This window comes from Amphiprion ocellaris, chromosome 17, assembly GCF_022539595.1.
Source record: "Amphiprion ocellaris isolate individual 3 ecotype Okinawa chromosome 17, ASM2253959v1, whole genome shotgun sequence".
NCBI classification, from domain to species: domain Eukaryota; kingdom Metazoa; phylum Chordata; class Actinopteri; family Pomacentridae; genus Amphiprion; species Amphiprion ocellaris.
In genome coordinates this window covers 3026466-3041017 of record NC_072782.1, presented here as the reverse complement: position 1 = coordinate 3041017, position 14552 = coordinate 3026466, and the positions used below count along the sequence as shown (strand labels likewise).

General features: G+C 37.7%; 1 long non-coding RNA gene across 2 annotated transcripts in view; it reads left to right on the top strand.

The window, feature by feature from the left end:
* Positions 1 to 14552, top strand: part of LOC111565980 (uncharacterized) — a 178990-nt gene that overhangs the window by 115869 nt on the left and 48569 nt on the right. The window contains exons 7-9 of one of the 2 annotated variants that reach the window (XR_008599335.1): positions 5381 to 5530; positions 5954 to 6519; positions 13964 to 14240. This is a non-coding gene — a long non-coding RNA (uncharacterized LOC111565980). Of the gene's footprint in view, positions 1 to 5380; positions 5531 to 5953; positions 6520 to 13654; positions 13774 to 13963; positions 14241 to 14552 lie in introns of those variants that run through there. The other variant, XR_002745959.3, reaches the window with a different exon arrangement.

Here is a 14552-nt window from a genome sequence, read left to right as displayed (position 1 = left end):
GCCATAGTGAATCAACAAGTTTGTGCCATTATAGACAAGAGAAAGGGTAAGAAACTACAGTGTTGTTGTGTCAAACCCTTATTACCATTTAAGTAGCTTCTACTGCTGCTATTGTTGCTGCAGTAGTGGTATCTGAAAATAGGTTACACTCTTTGAATCTTGGGGCTTTGTACCTTGAAATGACGACTGAGGTTTATCTCATATTAGGCTTGTGAGTGTCGGAGGTTGAATAGAATAGAATAGATCAAGTCTTTATTCTCACTGTTTTGAAAAACTGTGAAAATCAGTATGACACTGTATTAGCAGCATTAAAAGATGAATTATACAAAGCAATATTAAACACAGATTAAACATATATACTGCATCCACACACGCCGCCGTCTTTCCAGATTTTTGAATTTAAAAAAAAAAAAAAAAAATTATGTCTACCAAAAGCATATTTTTTAATAAAGAAGTAGCAGGAAGATTTCTGATTAAGCAATGAGATAACACTGGAAAATAAACCTCTTCCTTACAGTTCTGTAGGGTCAATATATAACTGAGGGGCTTTTGAAGTCCGTGGGATATATCTTGCATATATTTTTATTAATAGTGAAAAAACTAATGTTTTTTTATGTTCATTATGATCATGTCTTTACAAATTCCATAGTTATCATTATTATGTAAACAATCACTTATTAATAAAAAAACGACTGAATATCACTAAAATATCAACTAAATAACCATCCCAATTTAATTACAACCACCTTCTAATCAGCTAAACAATAACAAAATGAGTTTATTCAGAAATAGTTTTGATTGTGTTCTTTTTATTAAGTTGAGATAATCATGACAGATATTTCTTGTTTGGCAATATATCAAATTTCATATGGAAAATAACAAATTGTATGTGTCCCAGAAATCACTTTCCACTAAGTTCCCCATTACAAAAACACCTCTCCAGGAAGTGTGTTAATTCCAGATCACATGACCTGCTCCACATGATGTCATTTCCTCCTGAAGAAAAGACTGGCCAGACTCCAAGGCTTTCTGACTTATTTAATAGAAAGTAGTCAACAGGTTTACTACAATATCTTTATAAATAACTTTCAATTTTACTCAATTGTATATATAATATTTAGAAGAATCTTTGTGTAAAAACTCCTTGTGGTGTTTGGTTATAGGCGGCCATGTTGATTTTAGGCCTGAAAACAGCAAAAATGTCAACTATGATACAAAAAGTCTTACAGTTATTTTTTGACCCTGTAGACTGTTTGCCTCAGATTTTTCCTATTTAAACCCACATAGTGTTTTGTTTTGTTTGGTTTTTTGTTTGTTTTTTTTGCACAGAATTACCATTTGACTAGGTAACTTGTGCTGACTAGTACATCTTCCCAACCAGGTGAGTCCTTCTGTGACTGACAACAACAAGGAAATCTGTCCTGGTGCTGCAGGTGTCACGATTATTTAGAAAACCGACAGTTTAGGTTGGAGAGTTTTGGTGAGGCGAGTGGATTTGCTGGGATTAGTCAGAGGCTTAATGAACCTCTTAGGCTCCTATGATTATTTCACAAAGAGACGGCCCCTTTAACCAACTCAGGTTAAACAAAGTGTGAAATTAATTTATAAATATTAATGGCCTTCCTAATGAAAACCCACTAATCCATCTGGATTTGGTTTGCAGAGCCGGTGCAGATTAGATGCTTTGAGTTGGCTCGGTTAAGCTTTATCTCAGGTGTTCTTAATGAGCAGCTGTTCGATTCATCGATTAAATATCACCGAAGATACATCTGGCTTCTTTGTCAGCCTCTTATCACTGCCATCAAGGCTTTAACTTCTGTCTCCAAATGAGACATAATTACATGCACATGGGGGGAAAATAATCCACAAATGGAAGAGATGATCTGCTTTATGTGGAATATCTGCAATTAGTGAAGTAACATATCTGCACTTTTCTAAATGTTAATATTAACTTTCAAAAAGATAGATTTTTAGTTATTTCATTTCTAATTTGGACCCATAAGTTCTCAGCCAGTCTGGACAATCACATTCAGCAGCTTAATTCACACAAACACTCTGATTGTGTAGCTGGAATAAAAAACCCTTAACTTTCATTTTGCTATCATCATCACAAATATTTAAAGGTAACCATTTTAATAATAAGCAGAACCTTCCCGTGACTGTATCGACCTTTTCCTGTGGCCTTTTCCTGTGAAGAATTGAAACGCTGTGAGACAGCAGCTCTTAGCAGGATTAAATTGGTGCTGAGTAAAGCCCATTTCATCCTGACCACCGCCTCAGGATGTATAGATGCTACTATGAAGCCCAGACTTGGCATTTTCATTCCCCCGAGCTGCAGGTCCAAGATATTTCATCACAGCAAATATTTGTGATTACACAGACGACTAAAGCACTTTTAAATGACGCTCGGCGTGTAATGGACGTAAAAACATGGTTATTTTGTTCTTTAATTAATTATCCATAATTATACTATACCATGATATTTGTGTTTGCATGAGTGCCGAATTTCAAGATAGAAATGGTGAAAGGAGGAGGGGAAGGAAATGGGAAATAAACAGACAGAGAGGCAAATGCACAGACTGTAGCGAACAATACAAGGAGACAACAGATAAATAGAGCAGCAGATGAACAGAGACAGATAGCAAGCAGAGGGAGCACATTGTTGTTTTTAGCACACAGCCTCTGGTTGCAGATCCTTGGACTAATAATATATAAAACAATTTAGTGGCTGCGACTGAACTATGGGCAGCGCAAAGCAAAGATCTTTATCGTAAAACAGTTAAAGTCTAACTGAGTGGTGGTAATTTCAGACAGAAATCGAAGGTTCTGTAGTTTATTTCATGTACAAAATACTGAAGATGCATATTTATGACAAGAGGCTTCACATTATGGTAGCAAACGTTGGTTTTTTTTTAAATTGCTGTAAATAATTAAAATTACAGTAAGAATCTGAAACAGAACATTAAGAATATCGATCAGTTTGATGCATCTGATACGAGTGCAGGTCTGAAGAATCATCATGAATCAGATCAATTTATTAAAAAGTTTAAAAGTTGCTGAACTCCATCAAAAAGATATTAATGTGTCCCACTGTAAAATAAGTGAAACTTGTTAAAGCGGTTGGTAGATGTTATAACAAGAAATGTGATAAAAGTTTGGGACTATTAGTCATCAGATTCTATATTTCTACCACTCAGCACAACCATCTATTTAGATTATTCATAAATTTATCATATTTTGCAGTCCATGCTCCATAAGTAGTGGGTATGAAAATGCAATAATGCTTGAGAAATGGTCCTGCTCTGACACAGTCACACAGCAGAGAGAGAGAAACATGACAAAAAGAGACAGCTTCAAGAGTGTGTCATTAAGGAGGCTGCAGTGATGTGTAGTACATGAGCACAGAGGTGGAAGTTTAAAGTTTCTACAGACATTTCCTCCAAAGTCCTTCACGGCAAGTCTTACCACTGGGCAGCCATCTTGGTAACACCCTCGGGTGGTAATTTTGGCCGAACAAAATCAGGCTGTAAATGTATGAGGAGAGAACCAGAACTGCAATTTCAGTGTTCATCAAGACATATAGTAAAAACAATACAGACCTAGAATCACCAGTCCAATATGATTTTTTTTTAAAAAAGAAAGGCTTGAAATATTTGGTGGCTTTGCCCCAAAGTAAGGTTTAGAAAATACTTTCCCAGCTTTCTAGGTGTTGCTTCTACAACACATGCACAGAGAATTACCACACCGTGCTTGGATGCAACAATATGATTGGCTGGAGGTTTCCCAATTCGGCTGTTAATAAGCAGATGATTGGCTTTTTTGGGCTGGGCGGGGGGTCATTCCACAACTGGAGGACATTTGGCCTTCAAAATGTTTGAAAAATCAACCTTCTCTTTTACAATTTTCTGCTCCATATTGATCAATAATAGGTAATAAACTATCAAAGGCCTCAACATCCATGGTAGCATTTTTATTCCATGTTTCTGTGTTGTTTGCTAACCCTACTCTAATCCATGCTAAGCGTATCGTGAGTCAGTGTTTTTTTTCTTCTTCTACCAGCTAAAAAGGTTACGCTAACATGTTGTGGGACACGTTCCATGAATAATAATAATAATTTAAAATATTATGTTGATTAAAAAATATTCCCACAATTACAAAAGACATTAATGAAAAAAATAAAACCAAAAATAGGAGATTTAAATTTCATTTTAACTGCTTTTTTTGAGATTCAATTTGGTCATCAGGGGGGTGGGACAAGAGAAAAATGGTATTTTAGAGGGAACTCCAGACTTAGTTGGTATTTTAATAACATTTTCAAAGATTATTTTCTTGTAATTTTTTTTAGATTTGGTATCAGGACAAGAAAATGTACACAACAACTGCATGTTTTAGTATTTTGTACATGATTATTTGAAATTTGATGGGTGGAATGTGAAATGTCCTCCACTTCTGGAATGACCACTGTGAAGGTGGAAATGCTCCACTGACTGTTTATTTCTTCCAGGACATAAATAACACAACTCTGACTTCTCACTGAACTGCATTCTCATTGAAGTGAGAACGCATAATTTCATCCTTAAAACGACTGTATTTTCATACTTTGGACATAGTAATGAAAAGTTCCAGTTTGAAACAGTCTCATACTCTACATAAGGAGGTAATTCTATTCTATTCTAGGAGGATAGGATGAAGACAACTTAAGTATCTAATCTAAATTAATCTAATCTCGGTCACCAACACCCTAACACCAAAAACACATGGTCAGGTTCAGGAAAATATCATGACTTGGGTTAAAAACAACCATTTCACAACACATTTGAAGCTTCTCCTCTATTTTCAGGGTTTTCTGTTAATCTATCAGCCATTTTCAGTCATTCAGTCATATAAAATAAATGTCAAAAATGTGTTGTTTTCAAACTTATTTGGGACAAACCTCAGAAGATGTTGTTCAGAATGCAGTTTAGTTGTAGTTTAGTTGGGAGGTAATTTTTGGAAGATTAGGTTTAAAAAACGCCATACGGACATGTTAGCAAGGTAAAAAACTTGATTTTTACTGGAGGGAATCTTTTTGTGGTGAATCGCTCTCTTAAAACCTCTCTGATTTCTTGTTACTATTAAAACCAGTCCAATGAAGAAAATACAAACACCTTTCCAGTCACAGTTCAAGCTGACAAAAGGTGACTGCGTGAGACCGAAAAGATAGATTTTGTGCAGAGTATGACTTGAACCTCAAGAAGAATGATTTATTGTCTTGCGCCCACACTCTATTACACTGTTTGTACAAAGCAGTCAGCATATGGTGTCTCTACAAAGCTGATGCTGTTGGGAATATTCAGCTGAAGAATTCATTTAACACTTTGGTTCCAACTCCCTGTGACAGGTGTGAAAGCGTGTCTTGTACCCGAGTGTAAAAGCGATGGAGGTGAAGTTGGGCTATAATGCTCTGTGGCAAATTGATTATATATGAGCTGCAACGAAGCACCTGTTCAGAGTATCGATCGGGAGACAATTGGGCTCGACTCAGTCCAGGGTAAGTAGGCGACCTGTCTGCGCTTTAATGAACTGACAAACACTTAGAGTTTGAGCTTTGAATCTCAAATCAAGCTGTAGTTCCCGAGGGGAGAATAATAAGACACGAGGTCAGGCAGGTTTTCTTTATCTGGTCTGTCTAATTGTTTAAGTGTCACCAGAGTTGTGTGGCAGAGTCCCTCCGCTTTCTTTGTAATCTCCCCCTACAGAGAAAATTGAAGCTCAGTGTGTTTCAAGGTAATTTGGTTTTAGGCAATGTGGCTCTTTGAATCTCATTCTAGGTCTCCCAGTCTGCTGAGCTAACATGCTTTGTCATACAAATAATGTCACCAAATGGCTCCTGTAATCTGTTATGCGCGGCAATTTGTTTGCTGCCCAGCTTTGTGAAAATGACGCGCATATTATTCTCCCTATTCTGTTTCAGAGCAACTTTGACAGGCACAGATGTGAGATACATCGAGAGCATTAAGCCTCCCGCCGCACTTCTTCCTCCTCTTCCTCCTCCCCCCCAACACTCTGACAGAAATGATCACTTGTGTAGATTGGTGTTGGATGCTGCGAGGCATCATATAGACGGACCAATAATGAGGATATGATTCCACAGTCCACCACCTGGGCTGGAGTGGTTGGGGAGGAGGGTGTAAAACGGTTGGAAAAGGAAGACGGGGATAAGAAGATGAGAGGAGAACTGAAGGAGGATATAATGGCGCTTGTGTGGAGCCACAATCCCCAGGCTCTGTCTGGACCCAGAGGCAATAGAGGCAGCATCTGCTCGAGGCAGAGCATAATGCTGAGGAGATTGAAGAACACTATTGATTAAAACCATCAATTCATCCTAGTTTTTTTCATGTTTTGTTTTTGTTCTCACAGCAGTGGTTGTAACACGTGGAGGATGGAAGAAAGAAAGCGAGAAATCAAAACCATGACAGACGTGTTGCAGCCTCACAACAGCACATTAACAAATGGTGGATAGGAAGACTTATTTTACAGGTATTTTCTATATACTTTCTGTCTTATTTCCATAAAAACAATATCTTAATCTCCCTAATAATTAGGAGGGATTGTGAAAGTGCCTGCTTGCTTTAAAGAATTAAAGAATTAAGAAAAGTTCTATTAAGTAAGTAGAAAAGATCAGTTCATAAATTGATATATTGTTAAAGTTTTCCAGAAAGATTGACAAAAAATGCACACATTAGATTCACTTAGAAACTGATAAACAGTCATTTAGCTGATGTTTATAATGCTTATTGGTTGGACTGCACAGTTTCCATTTGCATTGGAATTTCCTTAGTTTTGTTTGAAACTGAAACTGAAATGATTATCAGCAAATAAGCATAAGCATATTTCTCTAATTTAATCAAACCAAATTTGTAAAATTTAAGGATTTCATCTGGCAAATAAAAATGTAAAAAGAAAATGATAATTAAATGTCTAAATTCCTTTTTTGGTTGTTCTCTGTAACTAAAAGTACAACTAAAATGACTACAGCAAGAAATAAATAATTAATGCTAAGTCCTACAAATAGCTTTCAGATTTATAGCTAAATAATAAATATTTTTTACAAGGTTATGAGGAAATTTTCCAGACTGTCTGCTAGAAAATAAAGGACCTATCTAGTATCATGTGGTAGGAGGTGGATGAAATACTTCAGCGACCGTCTGACAGCCCAATAACAGCTGAATTATATGTCATTTCAATGGCATGTCAGAGTACATGAAACGTACAGCAGAGCGAAGTGTTTTCTGAGTGAGCTTAGCTGCTGTTAAGGTGCACACAGAGACAGATATACTTGAGGCAGCATAAACTGTAAAAAAAAAAAAAAAAAAAAAAACATGTCAGGAATTAATTCTGATCCTCTTGTCTCAAGAGAAATCAAACAAATTTGCAAAAATGTCCACATTTTACTTTAAAGTAGAGCCCTGCTCGGATCATATTATTACTTTGCCAAAGAATGCAGCGGAGTTGTGATGATTGGTGTACGTTTGTCTGTTTGTCTGTTCACAACATTACTCAAAAACAAACAGATTTGAATGAAATTTTCAGGGAAGGTCAGAAATGACACAAGGACCAAGTGATTAGATTTTGGCAGTGATGCGGCTTATAGTCTGGATCCATGGATTTGTTAAAGATTTCTGTATCATTGTGAGATAGCGGCATGGTGTCACCGTAACCATGACAACAAGTGAACACTACATCATCTGCCTGCTGACAATCACATGATTGTGATCCTACAAAAAATCCACCACTGTGGACTTACTGGGAATTACCTGTCGGAAATGAAAAAAAACAAAAAACAACTGATTAAATTGTGGGGGTGTTTCTGAGTCCCATCAATTCCCGTCGCCTGCTACATATTTAGGTCACATGATTCGGTATCCGTACATAACGTTCACATGCATAAAATTACCAGTGTTTCACACAAGGTAATTTTTTATTATAGATTTCATCCTTCGGAAATAATACCAGGACTGAGCAGCTTTGGCGGAATACTGCATTCTCGGAGTGCTTTTCTTGATAATTAATATTGCAGATATATTAGTAGTATGTCAGTGTTTCAGCTTATGTGTGGATATGACTATATATATATATATATATATATATGCATATATATATAAAATTTAGAAAGCATAACGCAGAAAAAGATGCTATAAATGGAGTCATGAGCAAAGCAGCAGAGTACGTATCAGAGCTGAGCAGACAACAATATGGAGATTACCTTTTTTATTCAAGTGAAGCTGCTAACTATTTAGGGGAATACATTAGTGGAAAGTTAAGAAACAATGACCCCATCCCTTTCCCTTTCCAATATAACACTATTGACCAATATATTAATATCAGGAATGTTTTTGTGCATTTTAAAAATCAGCATCAGCCCCAAGCATCCAGTTTCAGTCGAGCTCTACTTTGAATTAAGGTAACTGTTTTAATAACCTCTCTGCCATTTTGGACACTTTCCCACCCCAGAAAACCTTTCTGTTGAGAGCATAAATGTATGATAAAGTGAGCAAACGGTGGGAACGCTGTAACCACCGCTGCCCTACAGCAGGGAGTCAATCAGTCAGCAAAGCCTGAGCCCAGCATAAGCAGCAAAAGCAGAATTAATCACATGGAATAAAGTCAGGGCTGCATTTTCTGTTTTTCATTTTTCAAAACGACACAAAGGATACCAGACCAGCAGCGATGATTAAGCACACTGCATCTAACACCTAGTAAGTCTGAGATCTGATAGATGGTTGAAAGAGGAGCGCTTTAACAAACAGCTGCTGGTGTAAAATCACAAAAGAGGAGAATGATGCCAGAAGGACGCCTGATCTCTGTTAGTGTTGGTGAAGTGTTCAGCCATGACAACCACATGCTGCCCCTCTTTCTCCTGTTTTTTCCTCTCCTGTTTTACGGTACAGTTGTATCAGTTCTCTCTGCCCTCTGGCGGCACGGCAGCTGCCCCTGTCACAAACTGATTTATGACTTAATCCTGCTGTCACTGATGCATATTTGAAATACACTCCTCTTATTAAAGGAGCGGGAGAGCAGACATTTAATTGCTTTTGATTGTGGCGTAATTAAACCTTGAAAACTGCAACATGTTACTATGCAAGCATAAATCCACACAGACATCAAATATAAACAGAAAACTTGCTAATAAAAAGATTAAATTCTAAGAAGAAGGCACACGTACTCATAAAAACACCCTCAGCCACCATAAGACCTGTGTACTTTGATCAGCCATTGTGCTAATCCAGAATGTTAATTCTGAAAGGGACGAATAAATCCCACAGCAGCTGTTCTCTGCTCATTTGTCCGCAGACTTGGACACGATCAGCTGCCTGCTCAGTGTGACTTCAGGAGTGTTCTTGTGTTGCTCATGTTTTGGGGACAAATTAGCTCACACAGTCTCATCGTAGGAAACCAGCGTCTCTTTTAGTAACAGGTCTGCAAAATTTAAATTGAATCTTAGTCTGTAGGTAATGGTTCAAGTGTTAGAAAAGGTGCAGCTGGTGTTTAAAATCGTAACGTGCTCTGTATGTGAGTACAAAGTCAAACATTTCAAAAGTATCAAAGGTTTTATAAAAATGTACTCAAATTTGATGTTATTTATGCAGCACCAACACAGCGAATTCCATCCTGACATTGAGGATAACAAGAAACTTCACAAGAAACTTTTATTGAACCATTTAAACAGTTATTTTAAAGAACCTTTCTCGTGAAAATCACGTTTCTGTGTTTGTGCGTCCATATGGTGTTTTCTACATGCTGGGATACATATCATGAGTGAAGTGGGATCATTCCCACCTTGAAACTACAGCGTATCCTCTCAAAAACATAGATTCAGACTTCTGCAACTTTTATATGTAACAAACCTAAGAAACCAAGAAACTAAATTTTTTCTGTATCATTATTCTTCAGAATTGGTCTCCTGTTCCAACACGCATGGCTGAACTGCATTAATATTACAACGTACCATTGTGTAGCAGTTTTACAGTATTTGAGCAGTCGAAGGGGAGCTGGTGTGCTCCAGCTGCAACAAACAGAGAGATATGAGTGGAGAGATTTCATAGATCTGCACCCTGTAGAGGAAGAAATGGTTCAGAGCAGGGGTGTCAAACTCATCTTAGTTCAGGTTCCACATCCAGCACTATTTGATCTAGTCTAGATCTAGTGACCAGTAAAATCACAGCATAGTAACCTATAAATAACCACAACTCACAATTTTTCTTTTTTTAGTGGGAAAAAAGTACATTCTGAAAATGTTCACATTTAAGGCATTATCTTTTTATAAAACATTATGAACAACCTGAAATTTCTTAAGAAAAATAAATTCAATTTCAACAACATTATGCCTTAATTTTTCATTTACAGATTACAACTTCCAGATCACAGAGTGTCTACAAAGGAACACAACATCTTGTCATCTGGAACTGAACAACATAGTATTTAACTCTATGATCAAAACAACTTGTCATGGTCTAGAAATTATTTGAAATATATGGTTTTACAAATTTACAATTTGCAGTTAATGTCTTCTCTGCAATTTTTACACTTGGCAAAGTCATCCCGTGGTCCGGATTGGACCCTCTGGAGGGCCAGTTTTGGCCCGCAGACCGCATGTTTGACACTACTGGTTTAGAGCTTCATCAAAGCCACTTTACGGCATAAAGAGACAAGTTAATAGGAGTTAAATCAACAAAAGCAGAGAGATTAAGAGTTTTGGTTAGTTTGGAGTGAAAGAAGATAGTCAGAACCTCATGGATGAGCAACAACACCCTGGTCTCATAGACTAGATGATGGACTGTCTCTTTGGGATCCAGAATTCTTGCTCAATAACTTTCTGAGCAACACTGGAGAACTCTGAGCTGTTCCCTCAGAATCCCTCTTAACTCTATATTGCAGGGATTTCCAAAATAGCACTGAGTCATGAAAACAGCTTTCGTTAACACTTTAAGAGGACGTACATTTGCGTTCAGAACACTTAAACGCCTACATGCACTCTATATGACACCTGAAATAAACATGCATTGCCAGTCGTAAACACTTGTTCCACATGATGACAAAGGGTTAGTTTGTCACTTTCATTGCTAATTTGTCATCATTTTAACGTTTGTGTTACAGAATTTAGTTTAAAACACATTTTTGATCAAGGTCAAATTTTAGCACATTTTCAGTAAATTATTGCATTAATGCTGCTACACTCCAAAGTTTGTTCCACGTAAATTAGCAATCAGAATTTATCTTGGAACTGTAGCACTGGGTGAGATGGCACTGATACATCTGAGAGATCATTCATGTGTAAAACCTCCGCAAATACTGTCACACATACTGTACTGCATATACAGTACATAAAGCCACATGTGGAATGTAAGATGAAGGAACGTAGGCTCCAGCTAGCATTTCCCTGCTCCACTACTGACATCTGATGATCAATTCAAAGGCGAGCTGCAGCAGCACAGACATGAAACAGACAGACCTGAAACAGACATAAAGCTCCTCCATATCTGCTGGGTGTCAGATGAGACAGAAAAAGAAGACTTTCCCTCTGTGAGATTTTTTTTTTATATAAGCTGTCTGTTTTTAAAAGTTTCTTTAAGATCTATCAAACAGTGATATTTCAGTGTTGTTCTACTGTTAGCAGATAGTGTTTTTTCTCCCATTTTGTATGTAGTTTGCTGTAATCATTGCTGTGTTTGCTGAGAAAAGGAGTCTACTGTCTTACCAACATGAGTCTTGAAAGACTAGAACAGTGACTTGGCTTGTCTTTGGTTTTACTGAGTTTTAACATTTTCTTTCTATTATTGGAATGTCCATCCCTAGTCTTATCAATTATAAGTAATGGAAACGACACAAAAGGGTTTAAAAACATAGAAAGAGGACGTATGGTTGTTCTGTTAGATACCTAAGGTGGGAGGAATGTTGGTTGTACATGGTGCATATTTAGGCGCTATCTATAACTACATTTACTACACATAAATACTGCTGGTAGGATTCCTTTGTGCCTCCACACCAGGAGGACTGTGAAGCAGTCAGAACAGGTGCCAGAAATCCTCCACAGGGATTTTGGTTTATGTTGGTGTGATAGCATCACACAGTACCCTGCAGGAATGTCAGTGATGCATTCATGCTGTGAAAATCCTATCCCACTTTATCCCAAAGATGCTCTATCCAGTCGAGGTCTTGGCCCTGGATAAAGAACTAATGCCCTTGTCATGTTCTTGGAATCACTCCATGCCTGGCACCATGGTGCATTATCCCTCAGCAAGTATTTATTGGTAGAAAAATAAAACTGGTACAGAAGCAATGTGTTTGCATCCGGATGATACTTGGCTGTGAGTGGCAGTCATGCTGAGAAATCATTGTTATACCACCAATTTCTGCCTACACATGGCAGGATGGCTGCATGAATCCATGCTGAGTGCATCAGACTGTGGTTGCAAGAAAACCAAATACAGATTATTTAGTCATTCAGTTGTTGGATTCACCTTCAGTCAGTCTTCCCCAGGGTTCAACAAGATGTTTGTCATCAGATGCTACGCTATGCATTATTGTCTCTCAACTGTTAGCTTGGATAAGCCCTGATGTTGTTTACTCTTCACAGAAGTGCTGCAGAAGGGTGTGTTTTGTTGCTGCTCTTTCAGTATAATAGATGTAGAACAAATGGTGTTTTCCATGTGGACACAATAGTCTTGATAATGTTCTTATTGTGTGCATCTGTGTGCAATCATGTCCTCAAAATGTGTTGCTTATTATCTTATTTGTTCTGTAAAAAAACAGAATTTCTGCCCAGTTCATGTCAGGGTGTGTGGCGTTATAAAACAGGAATTTAACAAGAAATCAACAAGTGTTCTGGTGTAAAACAACCTAATAGGATGCTGTCGCTGCCATTTGATATGACCCAGAGAAGCATATCAGTAGCAGATGATATGTCACAGATGAACTGTTGGAAACACAGGCAATAATAAAGCTTTTAGGAAATGACACTTATTTGATTAGGCTCAGGCACAAAAACAGCTTGTGGCAGGACTTAGGGAAAGATGGTGGTTTGGATTCAAATGAATATTTTGAGCTTAAATGACTTTCAGTGTCATGGTTACAATGATACCCGTTTAGTTAAGGTACTGGAAGAAACAACATAAAAGATAAATAAGTAAATTTAAAAAATGGAAATAAACCAGTGATAAAGCCCCAACCTCAATTAGTCACTATGCTGAAAACATAAGTTTGGCAAGTATGGATACTCACGTTTTGGTGGAGATAACCCTCCCAAAGACTAGAAAGACTGGACTGACTCCTCCCAGCAGTAAAATCAAATCTTCCTATCAGTAATTAACATGTGCTGTATATCCTTTGTTTAATCTAATCAAAAATGCAATTCAAAACTGATTGTCTCGTTAGATTAGGTCCCCTACTAGTTATTCTGTAACGACTTGCAAAATGCAGATAGTTAAAAGACGTGTTTTACAATATGTATGAGTATAACTAGTGAGAACTACGTTGCCCATGATTCTTTTATTGCATAATGTTGTGCTTACTCAGCCAATGTATTTTCAAGGTGTTGGAGTGATATGTTGTAAGCCAATAGGGTTTTCAGTAAAGCTGCACTCTTAGCCAATCAGAACTCACGTTGTTGGTGCGTGCGGGAAAAACAGGAAGATAAACGGCGCAACGTGAGAGCGACGTTGGAGGAAGAGAGGTGAAGAGTGCACATAGGAGAACAGCAGACGACGAGCGGGGAAAATCAAGTTTAATGTCGAGGTGATTAAAATTGTGGATCTGCGTACTTTAAGTATTGGCACAACTATTATTTAACAGATTTCTGTCTTGTGAAACCTGCAGTTTAGCGTCTCGCTATACCGAAGTTCAAAGTGAAGTGCAGCTAGGCTAGCCGCTAGCCGCAGTTTGTTTATTTATTTATTTGTGTGTTTGTTTGTTTGTTTGTTTATAGCCTGAAAAAGTCTAGGCGTGGACTCAGACGTGGACATTTAAGCTCGTATTGCTATCAGAGACAGTTATAAACACCAGCCGCCACTTTCACTGTGGAGGACCAGGAGGACTTCGCTGGAGGACCGTGATGCTAATTAGCCTGTTGCTACTGCTGTGACAAAGGACCCCGCCGCTGAACTTGGATGGACACACGGACGACACCTGCTGCATCTCGCCTGCTGCTGCTGCATCTGCATCTTCACCGCCGACACTTCAGACCTGCTTTGCATCTTGGATTGGTGAGTAAGAGGAGCCTTTTTCTCTGAGGCACTGAGATGGTTGTTTTTCCTATCAAAGGATCGAAGGAGCGTTTGTTTTATTTGTGTACCAACTAAGGGCGCCAACGATAAACATAAACCCAAGCGCTTGGTAACATTGTAACACACACACACACACTTGAACATTGAATACTGTCAAAATTGTCTGACTGTTCACATTCAGTTAAGCTGCCTTTGTTGAAGGTATATTTCATTCTGTTAAATATTAAATGTATTATTGTTATATATGTTATTTGGTTGACCTGCATAATTTCATATTATTTGACTTTATAA